Consider the following 14,359-nt stretch of genomic DNA (forward strand, 5'->3'; position numbering starts at 1 on the left):
ACGTTTCTGTTGGAGCATAGTTTTATAGTTCTTGATGAGGTCTCATGTTTTAGAAAGTCCGAAATAGGATTGGCCTTGGAATTGGGATCTGTTATATCAAAATCACTTCTTATTCAACAGCTTGAGAATGTACTGCTCTGGGACTCTACATGAAACCAGACATGTCAGTCTTATCCACAAAAATATTTTGCACTGAAGGTGAAACCCATTAAATGTATCTGCATATTTCTTTGATGTGGAAACATATAAATAAGCTGCACAGAAGGTGATGATGTGTTAGTAACATGTTCCTTTGAAATAGTTACAATTCTGCATATTAGGCCGTGGCTCATGCCTGTAATCCCAACATTTTGGGAGGCTGAGGCAGGTGGATCACTTGAGGTCAGGAGTTTGAGACCAGCCTGGCGGACATGGTCTCTAGTGAAAATACAGAAATTAGCTAAGTGTGATGGTGGACATTTGTAATCCCAGCTACTCAAGAGGCTGAGGTAGAAGAATTGCTTGAACCCTGGAGGCTGAGGTTGCAGACAGCCAAGATCACACCACTGCACTCCATCTAGCCTGGGCAACAGAGTGAGATGCTGTCTCAAAAAAACAAACAAAAATCCTGCATATTATTGCTATTGAGGAAGTATAAAATACTGTTTTGATGGGGGAAGGTGGTCATTTTCAGACGTTTTAGCTGGTATTTTAATTAACTTACTAACTTATCAGTTAATTGTGTGGCTTTTGTTTTATGTGGATAACTGCTCTTACTTAAGAAATGAGCTGCCTGGTAACATAAATTGCAGATATTAAGATGAATTGTATACTTTCCCATTATTTCTGTTACTTGGCCAAATTTAGAACCATGTAGAGCTCTCCTGTAGAATTGAAATCCACTATTTTTTCCCTAGTGTCTTTCCAAATTATACTTGATAAATAGAGTTTCTTTTTATTTATTTAGAGACAGGGTCTTGCTCTGTCACTCAGGCTGTAATACAGTGGTGCCATCATGGATCACCATAGCTTCAACCTCTGTGGCTCAAGCGATCTTCTGCCTCATCCTCCCACATAGCTGAGACTACAGGCACACACACCATGCCTGGCTAATTTTTTAATTTTTCTGCAGAGAGAGGGTCTTGCCATGTTGCCCAGGCTGGTCTCAAACTCCTGGCCTCAAGTGATCTTCCTGCCTCAGCCTCTAAAAGTGTTGGAATTACAGGCGTGAACCATTGTGCCTGGCCACTAAATATATTGCTTAATAAATAACACTTCTTAACACTTCACCTGGATGGTTGGGGCAATACATTTGAGCTTGAGATCAGGTGAGCCTTACATTTGGGTGCTTGTGGGAGAATGTTACGATGCTGGAATTGTTTTCCATGTATTGAATTCAGACTAGAGTTTATGTAGGATACTTTGAGAAGAACCTTAGTAATTCCATGTATGTTTAGCTGCCCATGAAATGTAAAGTTTCTTTTTTTTTTTTTTTTTTAAGGTTATACTACCTCCCTGGTAATGTGAAGCTCTATTGATGTATTAATAGTTGGTAGAGCCTCAACACAAGAAATGGCACATAAAAGGAATGGTTATGTTGAGTAATTCATTTAAATGAAAAATAAGTTAAAATAGAGTAAGATTACACATACAGAGTGAATATGAGATGTTTACCACCTGATCTGGTATTTGGAAAAGTAGGACCTTGTTGCTACTATAGCAAGCAGTTTTAGGGACATTAGAAAAAAATGCTGAACATTTATTAACCAACAAAAATAATTCATAAAAATGGAATGTGTGGTTATTCTTACCCTAGATTTATACAAATGGTAAATGTAAGAGAAAATTGAAAAACAAATCTACATATTCTCTCATTGATTTAAGCCCATGTGCTTTTTTTCTTTTCTTTCCTTCCTTCTGGGTCTTCCTACATCAGTTTTAGAAGGGAGGGACATGTTTTCTTTGGAAAAACGAGCTGTCTTCAAAGAACTTACTGAGACAAAAAAGTTATGACGGGGGTTATGGGGTAAATTTTTGTTTTCCTTTAGCTTATTTCTATTCATAAAGAATATTTATTTTTATAATTTGAGGAATAAACCAATTATCTTAACACTTTACAAAAGGGATAAAGGGGCTATATGTCATCTCTGAAGCTTGTATGTACTCCAATAGACCAGGTGGTCTTAATTGGTCTTCAATTAGGTAGTGATTTCTTTTTTTCCTGGGTTTTGTGACTTTTCCTTTGGGTAGGCTCTCTGTGTATTGCAGCCAAATTTTTTTTTCTTTTTTTTTTTTGCCCCACCTCTAAGCTGTAGTTTTTATTAAATAACTTCACTCTACTTTATCAGTTAGTTAACAGAACTTCTATTTAAATCTAGTAGTATATAATTCTCTTTCTGTGACAGAGTATAAATATGCTCATTTGAACTCTGGGAGAAGGAAAGCTGGTGCGTATTAGCGTGCCTTAAGTGGCTAGAGACTTTTGGTGTGATCTGTGTAAAATTTGAAGAAGATAATATTGTATGTTTTACTAGAGTAAAAACTTAGTTTTAGTGCAAAGTGGCTATTGGGGTGATAAGGAAGAATGTTGTATTTTTCCATAGGTCCCAAGGTTTTTTGAGACAACTTGAGTGTCAGATAAGGTACTTGGGATCATTAGGAGGCTTAATAATCATTTTTAGGGTTTGTGTGTATTAAAGAACCTTACTGACTGGCTAGCTGTAGAGATAAAAAATGAACAATTAATGAGCAGGATATAATGGATTAGATCCTGTGATGGAAACAGCAGAATGCAGTATAATTTAATTAAGTCAATTGCTCAGTATAAACAGATACAAAATAAGAGAGAAGTCAATATAGAAAGGCATCATGGGCCAGATGCGGTGGCTTACGCTTGTAATCCCAGCACTTTGGGAGGCCGAGGCAGGCGGATCACGAGGTCAGGAGATGGAGACTACGGTGAAACCCCGTCTCTACTAAAAAATACAAAAAACTTAGCGGGGCGTGGTGGCGGGCGCCTGTAGTCCCAGCTACTCGGAGAGGCTGAGGCAGGAGAATGGCGTGAACCCGGGAGGCGGAGCTTGCAGTGAGCCGAGATTGTGCCACTGCACTCCAGCCTGGGCGACAGAGTGAGACTCCGTCTCAAAAAAAAAAAAAAAAAAAGAAAGGCATCATGATGGAAGAAGTAGAAATTGAACTAGGCTTTAAAGATTAGTATACAAGATTCATTTCGGTCATCATCTTTTTTTTTTCAAGCCAAACTCATCCTTTTAGTCAGTAATCCACTCCTGAGGTAACTAACCCACTCCCTCGATAATAGCATTAATCCCCTCATGAGGGTGGAATTCTCATGGATCATCATATTTCAAATATATATATTTCTTTTTTGAGATTTGCTCTTTTATGAAACATTTTACTATGGAAAATTTCATACGTATTCAAAAGCAACAAGAGTGGTATAACGAATGTCCATATGCAATTATCTGCTCATGGTTAATTTTCCTAGTACCTCCCTTATTGTTTTGTTTTTGTTTTTAAATAGAGACAGGGTTTAACCATGTTGCCCAGGCTGGTCTCGAACTCCTGAGCTTAAGCAACCCACCTGTCTTGGCCTCTCAAAGTGCTGGGATTACAGACAGGAACCACCAAGCCTGGCCCCTTATTGATTATTTTGAAGCAAATCCTTGATATGTTATTTCGCCTACAAATATATCAGCATGTATCTAAAAAAATAAGGACTTGTGGGTGTGGTGGCTCGTGCCTATAATCCTGGCACTTTGGGAGTCCGAAGTGGGAGGATCACTTGAGGTCAGGAGTTCAAGACCAGCCTGAGCAATATAGTGAGACCTCATCTCTACAAAGAGTTTAAAATTTAGGGCAGGCATGGTGGCTTACACCTGTAATGCCAGCACTTTGGGAGGCCGAGATGGGAGGATCATTTGAGGTTAGGAGTTCGAGACCAGCCTGACCAACATGGTGAAACCCTGTTTCTACCTAAAATAATAAAAACTAGCTGGGCGTGGTGGCGAACACCTGTAATTTCAGTTACTCGGGAGGCTGAGGCAGGAGAATGGCTTGAACCTGGGAGGTGGAGGTTACAGTTAGCTGAGTTCGTGCCACTGCACTCCAACCTGGGCAACAGAGTGAGACTCCACCATCAGAAAAACAAAAAATTAGCTGGATGTGGTGGCACGCACCTGTAGTCCCCAGCCATGTGGGAGGTTGAGCTGAGAGGATTGTTTGAGCCCAGGAGTTTCAGGTTGCAGTGAGCCGTGATTTTACAACTGCACTGTAGCCTGGGTAGCAGAGCAAGACCCTTTTCTTTAAAAAAGAAAACAAAAACGCACAAAAATAAGGACTTTAAAAAACCAGTTGCACGTTTAAAATAATAATTCCAGGCTGGGTGTGGTGGCTCACACCTGTAATCCCAGCACTTTGGGAGGCCGAGGCGGGTGGATCACGAGGTCAGGAGTTCAAGACCAGCCTGGTCAAGATGGTGAAACCCCATTTCTACTAAAAACACAAAAAATTAGCTGGGCGCAGTGGCAGACGCCTGTAATCCCAGCTACTCGGGAGGCTGAGGCAGGAGAATTGCTTGAACCCAGATGGTGGAGGTTGCAGTGAGCTGAGATTGTGCCACTGCACTCCAGCCTGGGCAACAGAGTGAGACTCTGTCTCAAAAAAGAAAAAAAGAAAAAAAATTCCTTAATATTAAATACCTGGTGTTCATATTTCACTGATTGTATCATGATTTTTTTAGTAGCTTATATGTTTAAAATAGGATCCAAATAAAGTCTGTTGTAGTTGGTCAGTGCATGTTTAACATCTTTTAATTTTTTTTTTTTTTTTTGAGAAGGAGTCTTGCTCTGTTGCCCAGGCTGGAGTGCAGTGGCAAGATCTTGGCTCACTGCAACCTCCACCTCCCAGATTCAAGCGATTTTCCTGCCTCAGCTTCCCAAGTAGCTGGGATTACACGTGGTTTTCCTTTAACATTTTCAATCATATAGAAATTTGCATTTTTCAAATTACAAAAGTAATATGTACTCATTATGAGAAATTTAAATGATTTTATAGTATAAAAGCCAGCCTAGTCAACACAGTGAGACCCGCATCTCTACAAAAAATTTTTTAAATTACTTGAGTGTGCTGCAACACATACCTGTAGTCCTAGCTGCTTGGGGGGCTGAGGTGGGAAGATTACTCGAACCCAGGAGGTTGAGGTTACAGTGAGTTATAATCATGTCACTGTACTCTAGCTGGGGCAACAGAGTGAGACCCTGTCTTGAAAAAAGAGAAAGAAAGGAAAAACATATATAATGTAAAAGATGAAAATTCTGACCCTACCCCAGAATCACTAGTTAACCAACTTAACAATTCAAAGTTTCATAGTGGGTGGGTATCTTTGTCTCATATTAATTATAGGTAAAATCTGTGTTTTACAAATACAGATGGGGTCTCATTATGTTTTTCAAGCTGGTATTGAACTCCTGCGTTCAAGTAATCCTCTGGTCTCAGCCTCAAAGTATGGGGATTACAGGTGTGAGCCAGCATGCCTGGCCTAGATACCTTGTTTTTTGTTTGTTTGTTTTTGTTTTGAGACAATCTCGCCCTGTTGCCAGGCTGGAGTGCAGTGGCGCGATCTCGGCTCACTGCAACCTCCACCTCCTGGGTTCAAGCGATTCTGTTTCAGCCTCTTGAGTAGCTGGGACTACAGGTGCACGTCACCATGCCCATTTAATTTTTTTTTACTTTATTTTTAATAGAGACGAGGTTTCACCGTGTTGGCCAGGATGGTCTTGATCTCTTGACCTCGTGATCTGCCCTCCTCGGCCTCCCAAAGTGCTGGGATTTCAGGTGTGAGCCACTGTGCCTGGATAGATACCTTGTTTAGGTAGCACTGAACCTATAGTTAAGAATTAGGAATGGATGGCCAGGCGCGGTGGCTCATGCCTGTAATCCTAGCATTTTGGGAGGCCCAGGCGGGCGGATCACCTGAGGTTGGGAGTTCGAGACTAGCCTGACCAACATGGAGAAACCCCATCTCTACTAAAAACACAAAATTAGCCGCGCGTTGTGGCGCATGCCTGTAATCCCAGTTACTCGGGAGGATGAGGCAGGAGAATCACTTGAACCCGGGACGCAGAGGTTGTGGTGAGCCAAGATTGCACCATTGCACTCCAGCCTGGACAACAAGAGTGAAACTCCATCTCAAAAAAAAAAAAAATTAGGAATGGACTTTTTTTTTTTTTTTTTTTTAGTATATGTGCTGCCAAAGTAAGCACATGGGATGGATATTTTTGGAGACTAGAGAAAAAAATATGAGAAGTTGTTCCTTATATAAAATGAGAATTCTTATACATTTTTGGATTTACTTTTTGAATTGGTATTACATTTATATGGTTCAAAGTTTTAAGGATAGAAAAAAGTATGAAATGGAGTTTCCATCTTGCATTTTTTTTTTTGAGACAGAGTCTCACTCTGTCGCCCAGGCTGGAGTGTAGTGGCATCATCTTGGCTCACTGCAGCCTCCACCTCCTGGGCTCAGGTGATCCTCCCTCCTCCCACCTCAGCCTCACAAGTTGAGCTGGGACTACAGGTGTGAGCCACCATGCCTACAGGTGTGAGCCACCACACTCAGCTAATTTTTGGTATTTTTAGAAGAGACGGGTTTTTGCCATGTTGCCCAGGCTGGTCTCGAATTCCTGAGCTCAAGCAATACACTCGCCCCTGTCTCCCAAAGTGCTACAGTAACAGGTGTGAGCCACCATGCCAGGCCCCATCTTGCTCTTTTTTTTTTTTTCTTTGTGAGACTGAGTTTCGCTCTTGTCACCCAGGCTGGAGTGCAATGGTGTGATCTCGGCTCACTACAACCTCCGCCTCCCAGGTTCAAGCCATTCGCCTGCCTCAGCCTCCCAAGTAGCTGGGACTACAGGTGTGTGCCATCACGCCCAGCTAATTTTTGTGTTTTTAGTAGATATGGGATTTCACAATGTTGGCCAGGATGGTCTCGATCTCTTGACTTCGTGATCCACCCACCTCGGCCTCCCAAAGTGCTAGGATTACAGGCGTGAGCCACCGGCAGCCGGCCAATTGTTTTGTATTTTTAGTAGAGACGAGGTTTCACCATGTTGGTCAGGCTGGTCTCAAACTCCTAACCTCAGGTGATCCACCCGTCTCAGCCTCCCAAAGTGCTGAGATTACAGGTATGAGCCACCGTGCCTGGCCCCATCTTGCTCTTATACCCCCAAACCAGTCACTTCCTATGCCTCTCTCCAGAGGCAACTATTATTACCAGTTTTTGTGCTTCATATGCGTTGATAAGCATAAAAAAGGCAAGTTTATATATGTATATTTTCCCCCATTTTACAAAAATGGTTCTGCATCTTTTTTCACTTAGCAATATAGCTTTTAAGTATCATACATCAAGAATTTCCTTATTTTTGGCTGGCTGCAGTAGCTTATGCCTGTAATCCCAGCATTTTGGGAGGCCAAGGCAGGTGGATCACTTGAGGCCAGGAGTTTTTTTTTTGGAGACAGAGTCCTGCTCTGTCGCCCAGACTGGAGGACAGTGCTCTGATCTCAGCTCATTGCAACCTCTGCCTCCCGGGTTGAAGTGATTCTCCTGCCTCAGCCTCCCGAGTAGCTGAGATTTACAAGCGCCTGCCACCATGCCCGGCTAATTTTTGTATTTTTAGTAGAGATGGGGTTTTGCCATTTTGGTCAGGCTGGGAGGCCAGGAGTTTGAGACCAGCCTGGCCAACATGGTGAAACCCCAACTCTACTAAAAATATAAAAATTAGCTGGACGTGGTGGTGCATGGCTATTTGGGAGGCTGAGGTATGAGAATTGCTTGAACCCAGGAGGTGGAGGTTGCAATGAGCTGAGATGGCGTCACTGCACTCCAGCCTGGCCAACAGAGTGAGACTCTTTTTTTTTTTTTTTTTTTCTAGAACAATGGGTTTATTCTTCTTAACTAGTTTTCCTTCCTTGAAGACTTCCCTTAAGTTCCTCAATCTCATAATATTCTTTTTTTTTTATTTTTTTTGCATACAAAAACAATAAACATTTTCTAAAAATACATACAAACAAAAAGATGCGTATCAAACATATTAGGAAGGTTGCACATGGGAAGTCGGGGAATAGAAATGGGGGTGGGAGTTAAAATAAATGAGAGAGGGACTTTATATGGATCAGTGATAATAACTCAATCCTCTATTTGACAAAGAAGAGGGAGAAGGAAGAGGAAGAAAAAGAAAGTGGGATAAAGGAGCAGAAAGGGAGGAAAATAGAAAAAATTAGAGTATGACTCCAGGGTAGACCTGTTTTGTTGTCACTGAGTTGGTTGGTTGGTTTGTCTGTTGTATTCTTCATGTTTCGCCAAGTTGGCCAGACTGGTCTCGAACTCCTAGCCCGAAGTGGTCAACCCGCCTCGCCCCCCAGAGTGCTGGGACCACAGGCGTGAGCCACCACGTCCAGCCCCCACATTGCTTTTGGCCTCCGTGGTAGACCTCCCAGACGGAGCGGCCAGGCAGAGGAGCTCCTCACTTCTACAGACACGGGGCGGCCGGGCATAGGGGCTCCTCACTTCCCAGACGGGGCGGCCAGGCAGAGACGCTCCTCACTTCTTCCCAGACGATAGGTGGCCGGGCAGAGGCGCTCCTCACTTCCCAGACGGTGGGTGGCCGGGCAGAGGCGCTCCTCACTTCCCAGACGGTGGGTGGCCGGGCAGAGGCACTCCTCACTTCCCGGACGGGGCGGCCGGGCAGAGGCGCTCCTCACTTCCCAGACGGGGCGGCCGGGCAGAGGCGCTCCTCACTTCTTCCCGGACGGGGTGCCCGGGCAGAGGCGCTCCTCATTTCTTCCCGGACGGGGCGGCCGGGCAGAGGCGCTCCTCACTTCCCAGACAGGGCGGCCGGGCAGAGGCGCTCCTCACTTCTTCCCGGACGGGGCGGCCGGGCAGAGGCGCTCCTCACTTCTTCCCGGACGGGGCGCCCGGGCAGAGGCGCTCCTCATTTCTTCCCGGACGGGGCGGCCGGGCAGAGGCGCTCCTCACTTCTTCCCGGGCGGGGCGGCCGGGCAGAGGCGCTCCTCACTTCTTCCCGGACGGGGCGGCCGGGCAGAGGCGCTCCTCACTTCCCAGACGATGGGTGGCCGGGCAGAGGCGCTCCTCACTTCCCAGACGGGCAGCCGGGCAGAGGCGCTCCTCACTTCCCAGATGATGGGTGGCCGGGCAGAGGCGCTCCTCACTTCCCAGACGGGGCGGCCGGGCAGAGGCGCTCCTCACTTCCCAGACGGTGGGTGGCCGGGCAGAGGCGCTCCTCACTTCCCAGACGGTGGGTGGCCGGGCAGAGGCGCTCCTCACTTCCCAGACGGTGGGTGGCCGGGCAGAGGCGCTCCTCACTTCCCAGACGGTGGGTGGCCGGGCAGAGGCGCTCCTCACTTCCCAGACGGTGGGTGGCCGGGCAGAGGCGCTCCTCACTTCCCAGACGGTGGGTGGCCGGGCAGAGGCGCTCCTCACTTCTCAGACGGTGGGTGGCCGGGCAGAGGCGCTCCTCACTTCCCAGACGGTGGGTGGCCGGGCAGAGGCGCTCCTCACTTCCCAGACGGTGGGTGGCCGGGCAGAGGCGCTCCTCACTTCCCAGACGGGGCGGCCGGGCAGAGGCGCTCCTCACTTCCCAGACGGTGGGTGGCCGGGCAGAGGCGCTCCTCACTTCCCAGACGGTGGGTGGCCGGGCAGAGGCGCTCCTCACTTCCCAGACGGTGGGTGGCCGGGCAGAGGCGCTCCTCACTTCCCAGACGGGGCGGCCGGGCAGAGGCGCTCCCCACCTTCCAGATGGGGCGGCGGCCGGGCAAGGGCTGCAATCCCAGCACCCTGGCAGGCCAAGGCAGGCGGTCGGGGGGTAGAGGCTGCCGCGAGGCCAGACCACGCCACCGCCCTCCAGCCCGGACAACACCGAGCACTGGATGAGCGAGACTCCGTCTGTAGTCCCAGTACCTCGGGAGGCTGAGGCGGGCAGAGCACTCGGCGTCAGGAGCTGGCGACCAGCGTGGCCAAGATGGCGAACGCGTGCCTGCATCCAAAGGAGAAAAGGCAGGCAGCGGTGGCGCGCGCCGGCAGTCCCAGGCAGTCCGCGGCGCGGGCAGCAGCAAGCCGAGTAGATTGTAGCCTCGGCCAGAGAGGGGAAAGAAAGAAAGGAAGGAAGGAAGAAGAGTGAGACTCTTATCTCCGAAAACATTTCCTTATTTTTGTTTATGCATGCAGAGTATTGTGGGATATGTATGCACCTTTTTTTTTTTTTTTTTTTTTTTTTTTTTGAGACGGAGTCTTGCTCTCTTGCCCAGGCTGGAGTGCAGTGGTGGGATCTCAGCTCACTGCAACCTCTGCCTCTCGGATTCAGGAGATTCTCCTGCCTCAGTCTCCTAAGTAGCTGGGATTACAGGCGCCTGTCACCACGTCTGGCTAATTTTTGTATTTTTAGTAGAGATGGGGTTTCACTGTGTTGGCCAGGATGGTCTCTTAACTCCTGACTTCAGAAGATCTACCTGCCTCGGCCTCCCGAAGTGCTGCCACTGCGTCTGGCTTGTGCATGCACTTTTTCTTTTATTTTTTTGAGACAGAGTCTTGCTTTGTTGCCCAGGCTGGAATGCAGCAGCTCGATCTCGGCTCACTGCAACCTCCACCTCCTGGGTCCAAGTGATCTCCTGCCTCAGCCTCCCGAGTAGCTGGGACTACAGGTGCCTGCCACCACACCCAGCTAATTTTTGTATTTTTAGTAGAGGCAGGGGTTTCACCATGTTGGCCAGGCTGGTCTCGAACTCCTGACCCCAAATGATCCACCTACCTTGGCCTCCCAAAATTCTGGGATTACAGGCATGAGCCACTGTGCCTGGCAGAAGAGTCTTTATTGAGAAACTGACAAGCTCATCATAGTGATTACATGTTTTTCAAAATTCTGATTTTCACTTGAGAGCTCGATTTTTATCATTAGTAATAAACCTATATTGTTCAATGGTCAGCTGCATTCTTTGTTTATGATTTAAGTGGGTTGGCAATTTGAGCAAGGCTCATCTGTCACAGTTTGCCTCTATTCCACATGGTTTTTGGCTGGGCTCACTCATCTGTGGTCAGTTGGCATGTTAGCTAGGGGCTGGTTGGACCTGGATAGCCTCATTCACATGTCTAGCATTGGGCTAGAGCTGTCCTCTAGGTTGGTATGGCCTCTTGCAGGCTGGCTTGGCTTCTTTGCATGATGGTTAGGTTCCAAGAGTTTTGAGTGGAAACTGAACGGCCTCTTGAGGCCTGGGCTCGGTGGTGGCAGTGTCATTCATGCTGCACTCTGATGGTTAAAGCAAGTCACAAGGCCAGCTCATATTCAAGGGCTGGGGAAATGAACTGCACTCTTTTTTTTTTTTTTTTGAGATGAACTGCACTTCTTGATGGGAATTGCTACACATAACTGTGGCCATGTTAAACGTGGGCATAGTTCTTTATTATTCCTCTTTTTCCCCTTCCCTTTCTCTCTTTCATTCTTTTTAAATGAAATGGATGTTTTCTGCTTGTTTTTATTGCCCTGACTTGTCTTTCTTTTTGAAGTTCATGTTAGAACAAAGCTTACTTACTTATAAATATTTCTATAATTATTTGGTGTGGCTGGGGACTGGTATTTTCAGGTCCCAGCTTAGCAACTATTTTTCAGATTACCGTAATAATACCAAACATCTGTTAATGCTGAAAAGATAGTGTTTCTTCTCCAGGTGATTTTGATCTCTTTGAAAAATTGGCAATTTCTGAGGGTTAACACTCTGGTCCTTTTATGGGCTCTGTTTCCAGCCCTTTATGGCTTGTTAGTTATAGAGAGTTACTAATATTGACCTGAAATGTACATATATATTTTGTTGTTGCTAGTTGCTCCATGAAGTCAGAGAGGGAAAGGCTCTGTTGCAGGAGCAGAAGGTGTCTGGATAGTAGTTGTCTTGAGTAGACAGTGTTTTTTTTTTTAATATATGTGTATTTTTATTATACTTTAAGTTCTAGGGTACATGTGCACAACCTGCAGGTTTGTTACATATGTATACATGTGCCATGATGGTGTGCTGCACCCATTAACTCGTCATTTACATTAGGTATATCTCCTAATGCTATCCCTCCCCCATCCCGCCACCCCACAACAGGCCCTGGAGTGTGATGTTCCCCTTCCTGTGTCCATGTGTTCTCATTGTTCAATTCCCACCTATGAGTGAGAACATGCAGTGTTTGGTTTTTTGTCCTTGTGATAGTTTGCTGAGAATGATAGTTTCCAGCTTCATCCATGTCCCTACAAAGGACATGAACTCATCATTTTTATGGCTGCATAGTATTCCATGATGTATATGTGCCACATTTTCTTAATTCAGTCTATCATTGTTGGACATTTGGGTTGGTTCCAAGTCTTTGCTATTGTGAATAGTGCCACAGTAAACATACATCTGCATGTGTCTTTATAGCAGCATGATTTATAATCCTTTGGGTATATACCCAGTAATGGAATGGCTAGGTCAAATGATATTTCTAGTTCTAGATCCCTGAGGAATCGCCACACTGGAGTAGACAGTGTTTTTATATGTGAAATAAACAAGATTCTTTGGCAAGTCAGTGACTAATCAGCTCATCAGGATGAATCAGCAGAAGTCCTAGGTGAGGTGAGAATGTCAGCACAGTGAGCCCCTTGCCCTGAGTTTATCGGGCATCCCATTAAGGTAGCTGTCATAGCTCCTATTTTGGAGAAGAGTAGGAGTCATTGTTCAAGATTTAGCTTACTTTAAAAACTTTTGGAGGGGCAAGGTCACTTTTAGTATAATGACACCATTAGAAGTGACATGTGGCTGTTTTTCAGATTACAGCCATTTTGGCATGCCCAAGTGTTAACAGTTGTTAAGATCTTTAAAACTTGTCTTCAGGTGACTAGAGGCTATTCTGCTTCTCCAAGTAAATTTTATTAATTGTCTTGGGTCCTAGACAAGTTAACTGTAGTTTCTGATTTATCTATTGCCTAAACCTGTGATAATTTGATAGCAATAGGAACTAAGAGGTGGCATTTAATTGCAAAAGATGGATGTTGGCTGCTAAATACAGCTGATTAGAAGGCTAGGACAAAGTGTCTTTTTCTGGTGACAGGGTCATTATTAAAGCTTTATTTTATTTTTATTTTATTTTATTTTATTTTTTGAGACGGAGTCTCACTCTGTTGCCCAGGCTGAAGTGCAGTGGCATGATCTCAGCTCACTGCAACCTCCACTTCTCGGGGTCAAGCGATTCTGCTGCCTCAGTCTCCCGAGAAGCTGGGACTACAGGTGCACGCCATCGTGCCTGGCTAATTTTTGTATTTTTAGTAGAGACGGTGTTTCATCACACCAGCCAGGCTGGTCTCAAACTCCTGACCTCCTGATCCACCCACCTCGGCCTCCCAAAGTGCTGGGATTACAAGTGTGAGCCACCGTGCCTGGCCTAAAGGTTTATAGAACGCTTCAGTAGTCAGATGGCTGAGTTCAGCTCCTTTCCACTCCTGTGAAGTTATCTTTTAAGACATTTGGAATCCTTCATAGAAGTCTTATCAGCAGTGATTCTCTTATAGGTGTTTGCTACTTGGGTCAATTTAGCCTAAATGGTTCTAAGCTGTGAAGCACTCCTCAATGCTATGCTGGTAGCCAGATCTTTGACAATTGCTGCTGCCTCAGAAGATTGGATATGGGCCCCACAGAGGCAGAGAATGGTTAACTGCCAGATATGACTGCCATCTTATTTTCCAAGCATAAATTTTACCTTCTGAGAAAGGAAGAGAGGGCTGGGTGTGGTGGCTCACGCCTGTAATCCCAGCACTTTGGGAGGCTGAGGCGGGCAGATCACCTGAGGTCAGGAGTTTGAGACCAGCCTGACCAACATGGTGAAACTCTGTCGCTACTAAAAATACAAAAATTAGCCGGGCATGGTGGCGGGCACCTGTAATCCCATCTACTTGGGAGGTTGAGGCAGGAGAATGGCTTGAACCCAGGAGGCGGAGGTTGCAGTGAGCTGAGATCACGCCGCTGCACTCCAGCCTGCATGACGGAGTAAGACTCCGTCTCAAAAAAAAAAAAAAAAAAAAAAGATTTCTGAGAATACAAGGCAGATTGTTAGAATGAAGAAAAGAACAAGGTTTTGACAGTTTGGCCATTTTATTGGCTATACAAATAAGTTTTAAACACCTTAAGAAACCTAAGTTTACCTCAGAGGAAGTAACTTCTTAGCTTTGTAAATGCACCAAACAATTAGAAAACTGTTTCAGTGCTTATTATGTGTCAGACACTGTTTAAAATTGCAGGTACAGATACGAACAAGGTAATAAAATATTTCTTTTTTTTTTTT

General features: G+C 45.6%; 1 protein-coding gene across 14 annotated transcripts in view; it reads left to right on the top strand.

Moving 5' to 3' along the window:
• Window positions 1–14,359, top strand: part of R3HDM2 (R3H domain containing 2) — a 186,034-nt gene that overhangs the window by 19,948 nt on the left and 151,727 nt on the right. The gene's annotated exons all lie outside the window — the stretch shown is intronic.

The sequence above is a fragment of the Symphalangus syndactylus genome, chromosome 17 (genome assembly GCF_028878055.3).
Source record: "Symphalangus syndactylus isolate Jambi chromosome 17, NHGRI_mSymSyn1-v2.1_pri, whole genome shotgun sequence".
NCBI classification, from domain to species: Eukaryota; Metazoa; Chordata; class Mammalia; order Primates; family Hylobatidae; genus Symphalangus; species Symphalangus syndactylus.